This window comes from Peromyscus eremicus, chromosome 14, assembly GCF_949786415.1.
Source record: "Peromyscus eremicus chromosome 14, PerEre_H2_v1, whole genome shotgun sequence".
In the NCBI taxonomy this organism is placed as follows: Eukaryota; Metazoa; Chordata; class Mammalia; order Rodentia; family Cricetidae; genus Peromyscus; species Peromyscus eremicus.
Genome location: NC_081430.1, coordinates 84,598,308 through 84,615,374, shown reverse-complemented (window position 1 = coordinate 84,615,374; position 17,067 = coordinate 84,598,308).

Below are 17,067 nucleotides of genomic sequence, written 5' to 3'. Positions count from 1 at the left end.
TCAGCCTGAAGTAAGAGAAGGGTCTGTCAGCTGTCATCAAGTGGGTCAAATCAACCTGGCCCAGTTACAACAGCTTAATTTATTTGAAGAAAAGTCAAGAATGAAAGGGTGCTTACAGCAAAGACAATATAACATCCTTAATAGTGCTTACCAGGGCTCCACTCCCAGACATATACCCCTTGGGAGAATTGGGTCCTTCAGCTCTCCTACAGCCAGTGGTTGGGCTGAGGTGGCTGAAGAGCCACAGGAGAGGGGTGTCCGGTCTCTAGACTTCACTGAGGCTTCTCAAATGCCTGTTGCTCTGCTTCCTCACCCCTTGCTGCATACCTAGGAAGCAGCATTCTTAGCACCACCACTGTCAGAACACATGATCTGTGAGCGGTTAGCAACTTGTTCACTTGTTTGGCTGGAGAACTGACTCCAAAGTCCATACCTTACTTTCCTGCTCAGTATGTGGTTCACAGACAAGTTGCCACATGGGCATCTCTTGGGGGCCTTTTAAAACCAGTGCCGAAAATAAAGAGCTTTAAGGTTAGCATGATGGGAGCGACTCATGACCACTATTTACAGAAGATTCTTAGAGATCTGACCCACAGAGGAGTGGGAAAGACAGCATCAGACACACAGACTCAGGAAAAAATAACTTCAAGAGAGGAATACATGAACAAATGAAAACTAAGAAAAACCAAAATGTGTTCAGATTCATAATCTAGAGAACCCCTAAACTGATAAAGGTAGATACAAACCAAAAACAAACAAACAAACAAACAGTATTTGAACCAATCAGGAAGAGAATCAACAAACATCACAGGAATCATTAAGCACCTCTCAATAATAACCTAAGTTTAAAAGTCTTAACACTTAAGAATCAATTTTGCAGATTGGATTTAAAAACCAAGGGCTGGAGAGATGGTTCACCTGCTCTTCCAGAGGGCCCAGGTTTGATTCCCAGCACCCACATGACAGATCATAATCACCTGTAATTCCATTCACAAAGAACCCAACATCCTGTTCTGGCCTCCATGGATACCAGACACACATCATACACACAAACATACATGCAGGAAATATACTCATAGACATAAAAATAAGTAAAACAAGAATAAATAAGAGCCACCTGATTGTTGTCTGCAATAAATATGTCTGATCAGCAAAAACATACACCAGCCAAAGTGAAAAGATGGGAACTAATAGACCAAGCAGGTGGAAAGTGAAGATGACCTTGAAGAAGTATGCTCACCTCTGACAAGCAGTCATCAAGCCAGAGTTGTCCAGGAAAGATAAAGAAGGACACAACATATTAATAAATGGAAAAATGCATTTAGAAGATACACACACACAGAGGGAACTTTGGTGCATCCAATTTCATAAAAGAAACACTACTGGACATAAAGAAACAGATAGGTAGAGACACAAAAAGAACAGGTGATGTCAGTCCTCTACTTGACAGTAAACAGATCCTGAAGGCAAGAAATCAACCAAGAAACTTCAGAGATTGACTGCACTGTGGATCGTACCAACTTAATAGGCATCTGTGGAACATCCCGTCTGAGAGCTGTGGGGTACCCTCTCTTCTCAGCAGCTTCGTCCTAAGACAGATCACATTTTATGTCATAAAGCTAGTTTTAACCAATACTTTAAAAAATGTTTCTCATATTATAGATTAAAACTAGAAACCAACAACAGAAACTATAAACACACATTATTGGATACCCAGGGGTCCAGGGATTATGCTATGTCTGGCATGGGATATCTGAGGGAAAAAAAAATTTATGTACACTATGCTCTTTTGTCTGTTAACTTTATTCCTCTAAGACAAAATTCTATCAATACAGCTACAGCTGCATCAGGCATTCAGGGCAAGAATAAATCTAGGTACACCAAGCTCTTATCCATCTACTTTATTTCTCTGGGATGAAATCCTGTCTCCATAGCTTCAGTTCTGTCCGGTTCCCTCTCATAGTCCTGCTAACCACTAAGCTCTTATGCTTCCAGCCTCATCTTCATCCTCTATTTCTTCATTCTCCATCTCTGCTCGCTCTCTACTCCTGGCTCAACAGTTCTGCCTTACCATCTACATTACCTCTGTGTTCTTCTCTTCTCCCTGGTCAGGCCATTCTGTCTGCTCTACAGAAAATGTCTGTCCTTTCTTTTTCTGGCCATGTGGTTCTCTTCCTCCTCAGGAATGTTGCTCTACCTTCCACCTTGATATGTAAAAACCTCTTTTGTTCTCAGTCAGCTGCTCTGAAGAGTCACTAGGCCTCAAGGTAAGAGGAGCGTCTGAGCTTCATTTGCACAAGAAACAAAGCTGTGCATCTCCCGCAAGCTTGTCTTTGCCTACGTGACCTTACCCAGGTACTGGATCCAGCAGGAAAGTTAGTTACCTAGAAGTTCAACTGCCCAGTGATGGTGGCGGGGAGGCAGCGGCACACGCCTTTAATCCTAGCACTCAGAAGGCAGAGCCAGGCGGATCTCTATGAGTTCAAGGTCACCCTGGTTTACAGAGCGAGTCCCAGGAAAGGCGCAAAGCTGCACAGAGAAACCCTGTCTCGGAAAAAAAAACCAAAACCAAACAAACAAACAAAACCAGAAGTTCAACTGGTCTGAGGAGCTGAATTGTTTGCCAATTAGTCTAGGCACGTAAGAATTTCACAGCAGAAGACAGCTGAAATACTAAAGGCTGCGTAACACCAAATATTCATAATAAAGGGCTTGCCTTTTGACAGACCGGTCAAAGTATAGCTTTAATACACAGCTGAATCTCTATAATATATTCTTGTGGCTCGCCACAACACATGACAATTAAATCATGTACTGGTGAATTACCAGTGGTTTATTGAAGAAATCAGGAGAAAAAAACTTAAGTTCCAGAATCCAATGAAAATAAAAACACAACTGCCTTTGTGAAACAAAGAGTCAGTTCTAAGGGCAAGAGCATGATTACATGTTATACATTCAAAAAATCAGAAAGAACGCAAATAATTTGATGATGCTTCGCAAGGTCTTGGAGAAATAACAAGACAAACCCAGATTTAGAAGAAGAAGAAGAGAGAGGGAAGAGAGAGAGAGAGACAGAGAGAGAGACAGAGAAATAATAAAGGTAAGTATAGAAATGGATGAAATGGATACTAAGAGAAAATAAAAATAACCAGTGAAACAAAGTTAGTGTTTGAAAAGGTAAATAATATTATCAGACAGCCGGGCGTTGGTGGCACACGCCTTTAATCCCAGCACTCGGGAGGCAGAGCCAGGCGGATCTCTGTGAGTTCGAGGCCAGCCTGGGCTACCAAGTGAGTTCCAGGAAAAGGCGCAAAGCTACACAGAGAAACCCTGTCTCGAAAAACCCAAAAAAAAAAAAAAAAAAAGATTATCAGACACTTGGCTGAGCTAACCAAATAAAGAGAAAACTCAAATTCATAAAATTAGAGGTGGAAAAAAGAGGCATTATAACAGACAGCAGTGAAACCCATAGGATAGTTAGCAAATACTGTGAAAACTTATGTTCCAATAAACTAAAAATCTACAGGAAATAGATAACTTCCCACACCTGTATGACCTACTAAAATTAAAACAAGCATATAAACTTTTGGGAGAGCAACAGAAGCAGAGAATGAAAGACAACAGAGTATAATGACATCTATGTATAAAAATGTCACAATGAAACCCGTACTTCAATGATAACCTAAAAGATTAATTTGAAAAGAGTTTATAGGGGGCTGGAGCCACATTTTACACACACACACACACACACACACACACACACACACACACACACACGTAGCATGAATCTTAAAGAGTCTTATTAATAAAAACAAACCTGGAACCAGGTATTGGGGTGAATGCTGGAAAATCAGAGAAGCAGAACAAGCCACAGCTACCTCGCCTCACCAGTTCCTCAGCTGATCCTGTTTCCTCAGACTGGAAGCCTCTGAGTCCTTATCCAAATGAATCTCAGCTGAACTGCTTCTCGAAAGCCTGAAAGCTTAACCAGCTAAAAGCTTCTAGTTTCTGGTCTTCACGCCTTATATACCTTTCTGCTTTCTGGCATCACTCCCTGGGATTAAAGGTTCACTTCTTGGGATTAAAGGCCTGTGTCACCATGCCTGGCTGTTTCCAATGTGGCCTTGAACTCACAGAGATCCAGACAGATTTCTGCCTCTGGAGTGCTAGGATTAAAGGCGTGTGCTACCACTGCCTAACCTCTATGTTTAATATTGTGGCTGTTCTGTTCTCTGACCCCAGATAAATTTATTAACGTGCACAATATTTCGGGGAACACACCACCACCACCACCACCACCACCACCACACACACACACACACACACACACACACACACACACACACACACACACGTCTCAGCATCTAAAACCACTGGCTGCTCTTCCAGAGGACCCAGGTTCAATTCCCAGCTCCCACACAGGGGCTCTCAACTATCTTGTAACTCCAGCTGCACCGGGTCCAATGTTGTCTTCCAGTCTCTGAAGGCACTGCACCCATATGGCACACATACATCCATACAGGCAAAGCAGTCAAACACATAAAATAAATATAAGATTAACATATTTATAATAAGCCAAGTGATTGAAGCAGTATTTTGAAAGCTCAGGGACTGGGGAGATGGTCAGTCAGTAAAGTTCTTGCCATGAAAGAGTGAGGACTTACTTAAGTTCAGATCACCAGTACCCACGTAAAAGTCCAGGCATGGTGGCACATCAGCCCGGTGCTGTGGAAGCAGAGACTGGATGATCTTTGGTGCTTGCTGGCTGATCATTCTAGCAAGACTGGCGAGTTCCAGTAGAAATAAAAAAAGTAAAGAAAGAAAATGTGGAGCTGGGGTGGTGGCACATGTCTTTAATCCCAACATCTCTGTATGTTTGGAGATAGACTGATCTATAGACTGAGTTCCCAGACAGCCAGGGCTATACAGAGAAATCTTGTATTTAAAACAAATGAACAAAAACCTAAACCAGACCAAACAAACAAAAAAACCCAAAATGTGGAGAAGGATTAAAGAAGGCACCCAACATCAACCAACCTCTCAGGTCTACACACACACAGTGAGAGAGAGAGAGACAGAGACAGAGACAGAGACAGAGACAGACAGACAGACTGACGGAGGGAGAGAGAGAGAGACAGACAGATGAAGGCAGGGAGGGAGAGACAGAGAGAGAGAAAGAAAGAGACAGACAGACAGACACAGACAGAGACTGAGAGACAGAGAGAGGCAGGAAGGGAGAGAGAGAGACAGAGACAGAGACAGAGACAGAGACAGAGACAGAGAGCCAGAATAAACACAGGACCAGGCAAATGCACAGTGGAATCCTTTCTGGCATTTAAAGAAGAATTAATGCCAGGGCTGACGACTCTGGGTAAAGGTGCTTGCTGACAAGCCTGAGATCTGAGTTTGATTCCCACGACCCACACGGTATAGAAAGATTGAACTGACTCCCACCAGTTGTCCTGACCTCTACACACCAACCATGGCACACACAAGGCCATACACAAAGGGACACACACAATAAATCAATAAATGTATTAAAAGTTATTTTAAAAAATAGTAACACCAATGATTTTGAAATTATTCCCAAAACAATAGAGAGGGGTAGAGAGACGGCTGGGCAGGTAAAGTTCTTGCTGTGCAGATATAAGGACCACAGTTCAGATCAGCAGCACCCACATCAATCAATGCTGGGTGGGCGTGGTGGCCCCCTGTAATATTAGCATTTGTGAGGCAGACAGGGAATCCGCAGAGCAAGCTGGCTGGCTGTAGTAGCCAAAGAGTGAGCTCCAGGTTCAGCTGAAGTGATCAAGGAAAACAGACAAGGTCAGCCTCAGGTCTCCACAGCACACACACAATATGTAAACACACACACACACACACACACACACACACACACACACACACACACTTGCAACAAATAAAACAGTTTAACTTGTATTTAAAATGAAAAATTGAAAGGGAAGAAATATTACCAAACTCATTTTATGAAACCATTCTTACCTTGATAATAAAGACACTCAACAGCAAAAATACGCATAGACCAGTGTTGTTGATGAACACAGACATAAAGATTCTAAATAAGATATTTGCAAATCAAATAAAAAATACATTTAAAAAAAAGATCACACACCATGATCAAGTTAGCTTCATTCCAAGAATGCAAGGATGGTTCAACATGTGCTAGTCAATAAATACAATACAGCATGTAAATAGACCCAAAAATCACATGACCATCTCAACCAATGCAGACGAAGCCTCTGGAAAAGCTCAGCATCCTGCGTGGTGCTGCACACCTTTAATCCCAGCACTTGGGAGGCCAGGGCAGGTGAATCTTTGTGAGTTTGAGACCAGACTGATCTACAGAGTGTAGCCTATTTGCATACAATATGATCCAATACTTAAAAGATTCCGAAGACTCCACTGGAAAACTCTTAACTTTGATACTTTCATCAAAATAACACAGTGCGTAATCAACGTAAGACAACAGATGCCGGCGTGGCTCAGTTGGTAATATGGCTTCCATGCAAACACGAGGACCAGAGTTCAGATGCCCAGCACCCCTGTAAAAAGCCGGGGTCAGCGCTCACTTCTCACCCCCTCCACCCCCCACACACACTGGGTTGGGTGGAGACGGGCAGATCCCTGGACCTCATTGGCCAGCCAGAAAAATTAATGAGCTCCAGGTTCAGTTAAAAACCTGTCTCAAAATACAAGGTAGAAATCAGCTTCAGAAGACACCCAACATTGACCTCTGGCCCTCACAAGCACATACGCAAACACACATGTGTGCGTTTTCATACACACACCAAAAAAAGTCACTACAGGAAGTTCAGTAGCTTTTCTATACAGTAGTAATAAAAATGCTGAGAAAGACATCAAGAAAGGAATTCCATTTACCATAGCTAGGGATAAACCGAACTGAGGAGGCTGAAGACGTCTATAACGAAGCATTAGACCACTGAAGAAGATATTAGAAGATGGACAGAAAGGCTCAGTGGTAGAGCACTTGCCCAGCACACATGAAGCCCAGGGGCTAATCCCCAGTACAATGAAGGAAAAGGGGTGGACACCTAGAAAATAGAAAGACTTCTGATGCTCATGCATTGGCAGATTCCATAGTGTGAAAATGGTTATATTACTGAAAGTGACTGCAGATTTAATACACTCTCCATCAAAATTCTAATGGCATTCTTTACAGATTTAAAAAAGAAATCAACCCTAAAACCCCTACAGAAACACAACGAAGTACCACAGTATGTCATCTCAAACTGTACTACAGAGCCATAGTAACAAAAGCAGCCTAGTACCAGCACAAAACCAGACATACAGACCAGCAGAGTAGAACAGAGACTCAGAAACAAACCCACACAGCTAACCCTGCATACTCTTGACCAAGGTGCCCGTCTTAGTTAGTTAGTGTTTCTAGTGCTGAAAAGACACCATGACCACAGCAACTCTTATAAAGGAAAACATTTAATTGAGGTGGTAGTTTACAGTTCAGAGGTTTAGTCCATTATCATCATGATGGTGAACATGGCGGTGTGCAGGCAGACATGGTGCTGGCTACATCTTGATCAGAAGGCAACAGGAAGTGGACTGTGACACCGAGCAGGTATCTTGAGCATATAGGAGATCTCAAAGCCCACCTCCACAGTGACATACTTCCTCCAACAAGACCACACCAACTCCAACAAAGCCACACCTCCCAATAGTGCTACTCCCTTGGGGAGGGGGAGGCATTTTCTTTCAGACCACCACAGTGACCAAAACCACATTAGAGAAAATGGAGCCTTTTCAATATATGATGCTGGGTAAATGGGATGTCCACATGCAGAAAAATGAAGCTTGATCCCTATTTTTCCACCCTGTTGAAAATCATTTCAAAATGGTTAAAAGACCTTAATGTAAGACAGGAAACTTGAAAACTATAGAGGAAAAATGTTTCCAGATAGGGGCATACACAAGAACTTTCTGAAAAAGATTCTGAGAACCTAAGAAACATGAGGGGAATTGATCATTGGGATTGCATGAAATTAGGAAGCTTCTGCTGCTGAGGGAAACGAAATAAAACAGGTGAAGTCGCAGCTTAGAGAATGGGAGAAAATGTTTGCTGACTATACTGACCCTCACTGGGGTTAACATGCAACACAGAATATATAAAGAACTCAAAAATTAAACACCAAAAAAAAAAAAAAAATCTTGAATCATCCGATCCGTTTGGAACTGCCACCAAGAATCAAGTGGAAGAAACCGAGGTTGTGGCCATTACGCTCATCTCCCAACTATGGTCTGGGTAAGAGTGCAGTGGGACGAATAAAGTCAAAGGAGCCATAAGACACGAACATGCAACTTCTGTGGGAGAGAGAGAAGGGAGATGGGGCAAGGGGGGAAGAGAAGTTGAAATCGCCATTACTCCTAATCATTATACGGTATATTAGAATAATACAGTTACTCTGTGGATTCTAATTAGGCTTAATGAAAAGTAACGGGTATAAGACAAAGTCTGGAATTTGTAGTGTTTTGCTTTGTTGTTTTGAGACAGGGTCTCACATAGCTCAGGCTGGCCTCAAATTTGTCAGGTAGTTGAGGCTGGCCTTTAACTCACTCTTCCTACCTCCTAGTATTACAGCCACGAGCCTTCATGCCCAACTTCATACATGATTTTACGTAATGTTCAGACCTCAAGCAGGGAAGCACAAAGGATCGTACTCTGCACCTCGAGCCTGGGTTGGCTACTATTCGACTGAATAGCAGTTTGTGATGAGGGTGTTCCATAGGCTTGGCTGGGTCGGTGTTAGGTGGGAATGGTACCAGCAGAGGGCACATTTTGTTAACTGTGAGAGGTAAGCGACCAGGGTGTGGTTGCTCTTTAAGCCCATGAAGGGACCTGTGGCTGCTGTCAGGGTGAAGGGCAGTGGCTTAGGGCCTCTGAACTGCTGACTCAGCGGGCACAGGCTGCCAGGATAAGGAGCATCATCTGGGTGGTTGGTGCCACATATGCCGTGGTTGGTCACTACTGCGGGACCTGGGAATCCAGTATGCTGCCAGAAAGCCTCAGAGAATTGATGGGATCTCCAGTGGTTCTCCCTCCTTCCTTCCCTCCCTCCCTCCTTCCCTCCCTCCCTCCCTCCCTTTCTCTCCTTCCCTCCCTCCCTCCCCTCCCCTTCCTTCCCTCCCCTTCTCTTCCTCCCTCCCCTTCCCTTCCTACTTTCTTTCCTTCCTTCCCTCCCCTTCTCTTCCTTCCTCCCTCCCCTCCCCTTCCCTCCCCTTCTCTTCCTTCCTCCCTCCCCTCCCCTTCCTTCCCTCCCCTTCTCTTCCTTCCTCCCTCCCCTTCCCTTTCTCCATCCCTTCCTTCCTTTCCTTCCCTCCCTCTTTCTCTCCCTCCTTCCCTCCCTTCCCTCCCTCCCTCCCTCCCTTCCTTCTTTGTCAGGGTCTCATATAGTCAGGGTTGGTCTCAAAGTTGCTATGCAGTCCAAGCTAACTTCGAACTTCTCCTCTGCCTGCCTCTACTCCTTGCCTGGGGGGATTACAGGCGTGAGCCAGCACATTCAGTCTGTGCAGTGCTGGGAACTGAATCCAGGGCTTCCTCCAGACGAAGAAGCATTCTACCCACTAAGCCACACCCCCGCCCCATTCATTGTTTTTCTATAAAAGCATCCTTGATGGTAGATGTTGAGATTGAAACCTGTGGTGTGGTCCAGTTACTTCTTGGATTCAGGATTCACTAACTGTGAGTCGCAGGTATTGATACTGAGAAAAGGAACTTTTACTAGAGCAACTCCTGGTGACAGCCTGTCCCCAGGAAGGGAGGAATCCTGAGTAGCTAGAACCAGAGCAGACTCCTCAAAAGTTGCCCTCATAGGACTCTGTTCCAGGGTCTGACTGGCCAAACTCAGGTCTTGGCCCAACCCCATGGGGAGGGCGGTAAGATTGGTAACCTCACTGCCACCCAGTGGGAAGGGAGATAAGTGAGCAAGCGTTATTATCAAGTGAGGGCACAATGCTTGTAACCCCAGGATTTGGGAGGTGGGGGCAGGATGGTAAGGAGTTCAAGGCCAGTCTCAGACATATAGTGAGTTTGATACCAGCCGGGGCTACATGAGACACCATAGCAAAGTAAATAAATGAATGAGTAGATAAAAAGGAAGAAGTGTGCCCTGTACCAAAGAGTTCCCATATGACACAGGCGGAAGGTGGTTTAGAGTTGTTGACTCAGCCCAGCAAGTCAGGGATTAGGAGAGCATGGCCAGAGTCACCTTCTCCCTTGGGTCCTGGGCAAAGTGACAAAGATAAGCCCAAGATTAGACAGGTTCCCCGACTCTCATGGTAAGACTGCTTCCTTATATTTCAGCGGCTTCTGACTCAAAACGTCGACAGCCTGGGCACCAGGCAGAACCTGAGTTCGGAAGAGAAAGTCTCTTTGCTTCCTGATGTGTGGTCCCCAGGAGAGTTCTTGTCCCTCAGCAGGTGAACTCCAATGTGCTGCTTCTTGAAGAATCTGGGCTTTAACAGGTCAATCTTCTCCAGAGGGCAGGACAAAACCCCTCAACACCAGCGAACCCCAGTCCCATCTGGCTGACCCCAGGCACAGAAGTGACCAGTAGAGTCACACAAGATCACTGTTGTCCCCGGGAGAAAACACTGAAGACTCCCCTCCCTCACCAACCCCAGGGGTAGCCTTCTACCCAGTGTCAAGAGACACCCCAAGGAAGGTGAATTGTGCTGGTACTCCAAGAAGGGATCAAAGAGACTGTCTTCCAAACTCTAGGCACAGCCCGGTTCCCAGGCTGGCAATGTGGTGCTGGCGTCGTTGCTCCGACAGCATGAGAAATGCTTGGCTTTGCTCCCAACACTGTTATCATTCATCATCCTCTTATAAGAATTGGTACCCTCTGCCAGTTCCCTCTTCTTCTAGCTCCCTACCCTCCCACTTTCCACCCAATCTCCCCATTCTGCCTACTCCTTCACCCTAGGGGGGACCTTCTTGTATTTACCCCCAGAGGAAACTCCCACTTGGAGACACCCCAGTTGAATTTAACTACACACCAGTCATGCAGTTTCACTGGGTGAAGTATTGTGCTTGCTTCATTGGATGGTGAAACACCACTTAAGACCAGTCCCTGCCTTCAAAGAACTTGGTTCCCAGAAGGAAACAACGACAAAGCCCTGGGCAGATCGGGTAGAAGTCTCACCAGAGTACCTTTGCACAAGACAGAAGTGTCCAGAGAGCTAGAGAGAAGCAGTCCATAGGTGAAGGGCAGCATTGATGACCACTGAAGGAAGTTGGACAATGGAGTGGAGGACAGGGAAGACAGAAAGCATGGACAGTGAGCAAGTAGGAAGAGACAACTAAAACATCAAATACCGCGGGGAGAAAATGGCTGAGAAGGCAAAGGAAGAGACGGAGTCACAGTCACGGGAAAGAAACACCTGCTGTGTGTTTGAGCAGGTCAGAGGGGAGAGGGGAGGATCTCTGCAGAGTAGATAAGGCTGAAGGTACAAAAGAGGATGCAAATACAGCGAAGATAACGAGAGAAGGCACAGTTCCTGAACAACTAGCCCAAGGGGGACTAGTTTTTAAAATTAATTTATATTTTAAGTTCTCATGCAAGTATATACTGTGTTGAGAATATTTACGGCCAGACTCCACCCCCACCCTTCCTCTTCTCACCCCTCCCATCAGCCCCCTTTGTTCCTTTGAGACGATTTTCTTTGACCTCTTGTCATACATACATACACGCTTGACTCTATGTCCCTGTATGAAATCTAGGACCCACAGACGAGAGAACGCACGCGGTATTTGTCTTTCTGAGATTGGCTTAATTCACTTAATCTGATTGTCTCCGGGTGTGTCCATTTTTTTTTTTTTTCAAATGACATGATTTCATTCTTCTTTATAGATGAAAACATTTCCCACTACATGTGGACCATGCTTTCCTCAGCCGTCCTCGGTTGCTGGACACGTAGGTTGGCTCCATAGTTTACTGTTGCAGGTAATGCTACCCCAAGCACTGATGTGCAGTTATCTCTGTGATTGGTCGGTCATCTTGGAGTCCTGTGGATAGATACCCAGGAGTGGAGTGGCCGGGCCTTATAGAAGCCCTACTGTTAGTTTTTTGAGAGACCACCATATTGATTTCCAGAGTGGCTGGACTGCTTTCCATTTTCACCGGCACACAGCTTCACTTTTGTCCATGTTCTCTCCAGCACTTGTTGTTACTCGTTTTCTGCAGAGCTGCTGTTTTAACAAGGGCAAGACGGGATCTTAGAATAGTTTCAATCTTCATTTTATTTTGAGATTTTTTATTTGTTGTTATTTTATGTGTGTGAGTGGGTTTGCCTGAATGTATGTCTGTGCACCATATGTGTAGTGTATACTGTGACAGTGGAAGCCAGAAGAAGGCACTGGATTCCCTGGGACTGGAGTAACAGATGGTTGTAAACTGCCATGTGCATACTGGAAACTGAACACAGGTCCTCTCAAAGAGCAGCCAGTGCTCTTAACCACTGAGTCGTGTCCCCAGCCCTCCTGTATGTCATCTTTTGAGAATTATCTGTTCATTTCATTTGTCCATGTGTTGATTAGCTTGTTTGATTTCTTGGTGAGTTTTGCTGTTTTTGTTCTATGCATGTTCTACACGTTAATCCTACAAAAGAGACAGCTGAGATGGGCCACTCAGGAGAGGGCTGGCTGGCTGCATTCTGTGTCAAGAACAGATGCATGGAAATGGAAGGAAGAGAGGGAAATGAGACCCTTCCAGGACTGAACAGTTAGACATGTGCAAAACCAAATGAGTGCATTCCAGAATCGGCAACTATCATTACAGGCTAGTGAAACTTGACCTTCAGATAAACCAAACATAAGCCCACGCAGCGTAAGAGTACACTTTAGGAAAAATGTACTCATGGCTTACCTGAAATGCAAAGTTAACTAGCCTCATCAGGTGTGGTGGCTCATGCCTGCAATCCTAGTTCTTGGGATGCTGAAACAGGAGAATGGCAAGTTCAAGGCCAATTTGTCGTGGACTGGCAAGACGGCTCGGGGGGTAAAGGTGCCTGCTGCTAAGCCTGATGACCTACATTTAACCCCCGGGTTCCATATGGTGGAGAGAAGGAACAGATTCCCATAAGTTGCTCTCTGACCTCCACATGTATACAATGGCATGCGTGTGAGCGCACACGCAAACACATCTAATTAATTAAAAACAGTGAGTTGCAGGCAGTCTGGCTACAGCAAGACCCTGTCTCAATAAACAAAAACAGGGCTGGGGAGATGGTTCAGCAGTTAAGGACCTCAGTTTGGTTCCCAGCACCCACACTGGGCTGTGAGCAGCCAGTAGTTACAGCTCAGGGGGAAGCCAGTACCTTCTTCTGGCCTCCAAGGTCACTGCACTCACATGGGCGTACCCCACTCCCCACAAACACAGTAATTAGAAATAAAGTGTCTTTAAAACAAAGTTAACTAGCCTTGTGTATTTCATCTGGAGAGGCTCCCAAGCTGACGTACACTTGTCTCTGAAGATTGTAGCCTAAGGATCAGATGGTGGTAGGTTTGAGTGGAGGTGCCCATTTCCCACAGCCAGGTCCTTAAATTCACCATTTTCCCTGGGCAGGGAAAGGACATCCCCTGTACTCCAGGGAAGGCTTCTGACTCACTGTCCCAGTCAGCAGCAGCTTATTTAGACCCTCACCTTTTAGTTGCCTAAAATATCAGTTCCATCCTGTATCCAAGACCTAGAGGGCCAGGGGTGCAAGTGACCACTGGGCATGGATACAGACCTGCAGACCCATCCACCCAGGACAACCTCTCACTTTTTTTTTTTCTCCTTATCTAGTCTCTGCCTGTGGTAAGCTGTTGCCTGCCCTGCCCTATGCTGTCCCTTGGGCACACTGCTGTCACCCACACACACCTGATTAGGGGAATCGAGTGACTTACAGGGGCTTCTCTTCCCTAGGGTCGGAATTTGCATAGGGTGATGGATGCTGAGATGTCTTCTGAACACAGCTGTACTTTGCATATTAAACAAAGCAATTTCCAGGGGAAGTTGGAGGAGCTTGGTCTCCTTCCAGGAATGTTTCCTCAGAGTCAAAGTCCCTCCCTTCCAGCCAACACTTTCCCCACTGGGTCCCTCTCATCTATTAGCCTCCTACCCCTCCCCCATTGCAGGGACCCCAGTTTGGCCGCATAGAGCACAGAATGAAGAAGGACACAGGCCCCTGACCAGGGCCAGGCCAGGGTAATCCAGCTTTCCTCTGTACCCAATGCTAAGATCCCCTCCCCAGTCCCCACCTCACAGGAGCCCAGTGACTAGAAAAGCAGTCTTAGCTAGTGTCTGCTCCCAAGAGACCCGGCTCAAGGATCGCAAAATCTCTGCCATCTCCACCCCCATGCCGCAAGCCCAGGGCTGCCCTCTTGATCTGTCTGGGATGTCTGGAGACATGTACTCCTGTCTGACCACTAAGCTTGGACGTTGCATAGTTGAGATCACTTTTGCTTTGAATGAATCTAAGCTTTCCCCCCCAAGGACCTTTAGGATGATGGTTAAAAAAAAAAAGTCACAATACCAACCGCGAGGTTAGACTCAATGTTTTCTTTAAAGATGAACAGCAAAAAATAAATAAATAAAATAAAAATAAAAAAAATAAGATTGAAAGTCTTGATATCTTTGTCCCATGAATGTGGGCTGAAGGCCACAACAGGGTTTGAACTTAGTTACTCCCATGGGGCATGGCTTAGGGTGGTCACTTAACTATCAAACCAGTAGAGCAATGCCTCCTCCAGTGGCCCCACTGGTACACACAGGCTATGTGGCACCTAGGGATCCTCCAAGAAATGTTTAGAACCCTTCCCAGACACACGTGTCCTTATGGATATGCCTATGAGCTAGCCCTGGCAGGGTGTGAGCTGATACCTGTGTCTAGAGATGGCTTCTGTGGCTCCATCATAACCAAGGAAGATGTGAAGATGGAGGAATTTGTTGAGTGGCTACTATACACTCAATCCTTCAGTGACTATGGGGGTTCAAGGGAGAGACTTGGTTCGGACTTGTACAATTCTGAGTGTGAAACTGTTCTCTGTAACCTTAAGGTTGCTGAAATCTTGTTCCCTATAAAGTAAAGGCTGTGGTCGCCACATCAAACACATGTAGGATCCAGTGAGAATCCTGTCAACATTGGTCATGGGTGGCTGTGCCCAGTGTGAGGCTCCATTACACAAGACTAAGGGGAGAAGGTATGCTGGCTCCTGGGATCCTGCCATCCTTGAACCAAAAGTCTTGCCTCGTTCCTGTAACCAATGATAGATCTGACCCATCACTCCATGCTCCGGAACTCGCCAATGTTTGCCGCTGTTCTTCCCACACTGCTGGACAGCCTCAAGGCTGACAAAGCCAGGACCCCTACAATATGTGGTCTTCTCTCTTTCCCATTCACCCTCTGCCATCGATCATCGAGATGGTTCAGCGGGCAAAGGCGCTTGCCGCCCGATAATGAATGCCTCATAACCTGTGTTCAATCCCCACAACCTATATGATGGTGGAAGGGGAGAGGTAATTCCATAAGATTGCCTTCTGAACTCCATGTGCACGCCATAGCATGCACACCCACACCCACATCTCACACCCACACACAAAATAATAATAATACAATTTTTAAAAAATGTAGCTGGATATGGTAGCACACACCTTCAATCCCAGCACTGGGGAGGCAGAGGCAGGTGGATCTCTATGAGTTCATGGCCAGCCTGGCTTATATAGTGAGTTCCAGGACATCCAGGGCTCTGTAGAGAGACCCTGTCTCAAAAAAATAAAAATAAAATAAAATAAAAACAAAATAAAAAAGAAATCAAAGGAAGTGAAAGTCAATGATAAAAAACAGAGTCTAGAGAGCTTCCGGGCACTCCCACTGCTCCTGAGTCACAGCTCCGATTTTCCCAGGAAAGATCTTTACTAGAAGATGCCTTTGGGCTTATTTCTCTTGCTGGCCAATAACGATATACAAGGAGGCCACTGAGTCCTTACTTCTCCACAAAGCAGGGTTCAGAAGAGGAATTACCTTTATCACGGTCCTCTTGTAGCCAATGCAGACATGTTCCTCAATACTGTTTTTCTACACACACACACACACACACACACACACACACACACACACACACACAAACACACACCACTATGGTAAAGGTACAAGTAATACTAATGAATACAACAATCAACAATACGATGCAATAAAAGTTGTTTAGAATCGGGTGCACGCCTTTAGTCCCAGCACTCGGGAGGCAGAGGCAGGTGGACCTCTGAGTTCCAGGCTAGCCTGAGAAACCCTGTCTTCAACACACACACACACACACACACACACACACACACACACACACACACACACAGTTATTTAAAGCTCGCAAGCTGCTTATTGTTGGAATTTTCCATGTAAGTGTTTTCAGACTGGTAACTGGTAACTAACCTTGCAGCAGGTGGGGTTGGCAGAGTGGGCTCGTCTCTGCACAGTGGAGGTTGCGAGTCGGGGGTGAAAGGGAACCCACAGCCGGCAAAGGCTTTCATGCCGAATCTGTTATTGAGGAAGCTCGTACCATTTTCCTAGTTAGCTGGCACACCACTCTTTGCCCTGATGGTGTCTCCCTAGACAAGCAATAACATCTTCCACTTCTCATGGATTCTCCTACCTGGCCCTGAACCTCCCACCAAGTCTTCCCCACCTCAACAGATGCCAGTCCTGCTCTTCCGCTCTTCCAGCTTGTGTGTGTGTGTGTGTGTGTGTGTGTGTGTGTGTGTGTGTGTGTGTGTGTGTGTGTGAGAGAGAGAGAGAGAGAGAGAGAGAGAGTGAGTGAGTTATGGTCGATTCTTCTTCCTCTTCCACCCCCCCTCCCCAAGGAAGCAGCATGGATACCCACTGTGTGCGTCCCAGTGCGCTGGAATTAGAGGATAGACTGTGGTAGGAACCTGTTGGTGGCTTTCATAGTTCATTGAAGGCTGGCCATGCTCTGAGCTGTCCACAGGTATGGGGTCTGTTCCTCTGCAGTTGCTTAGTGGCATGCCATTGAGTGGGATTCAC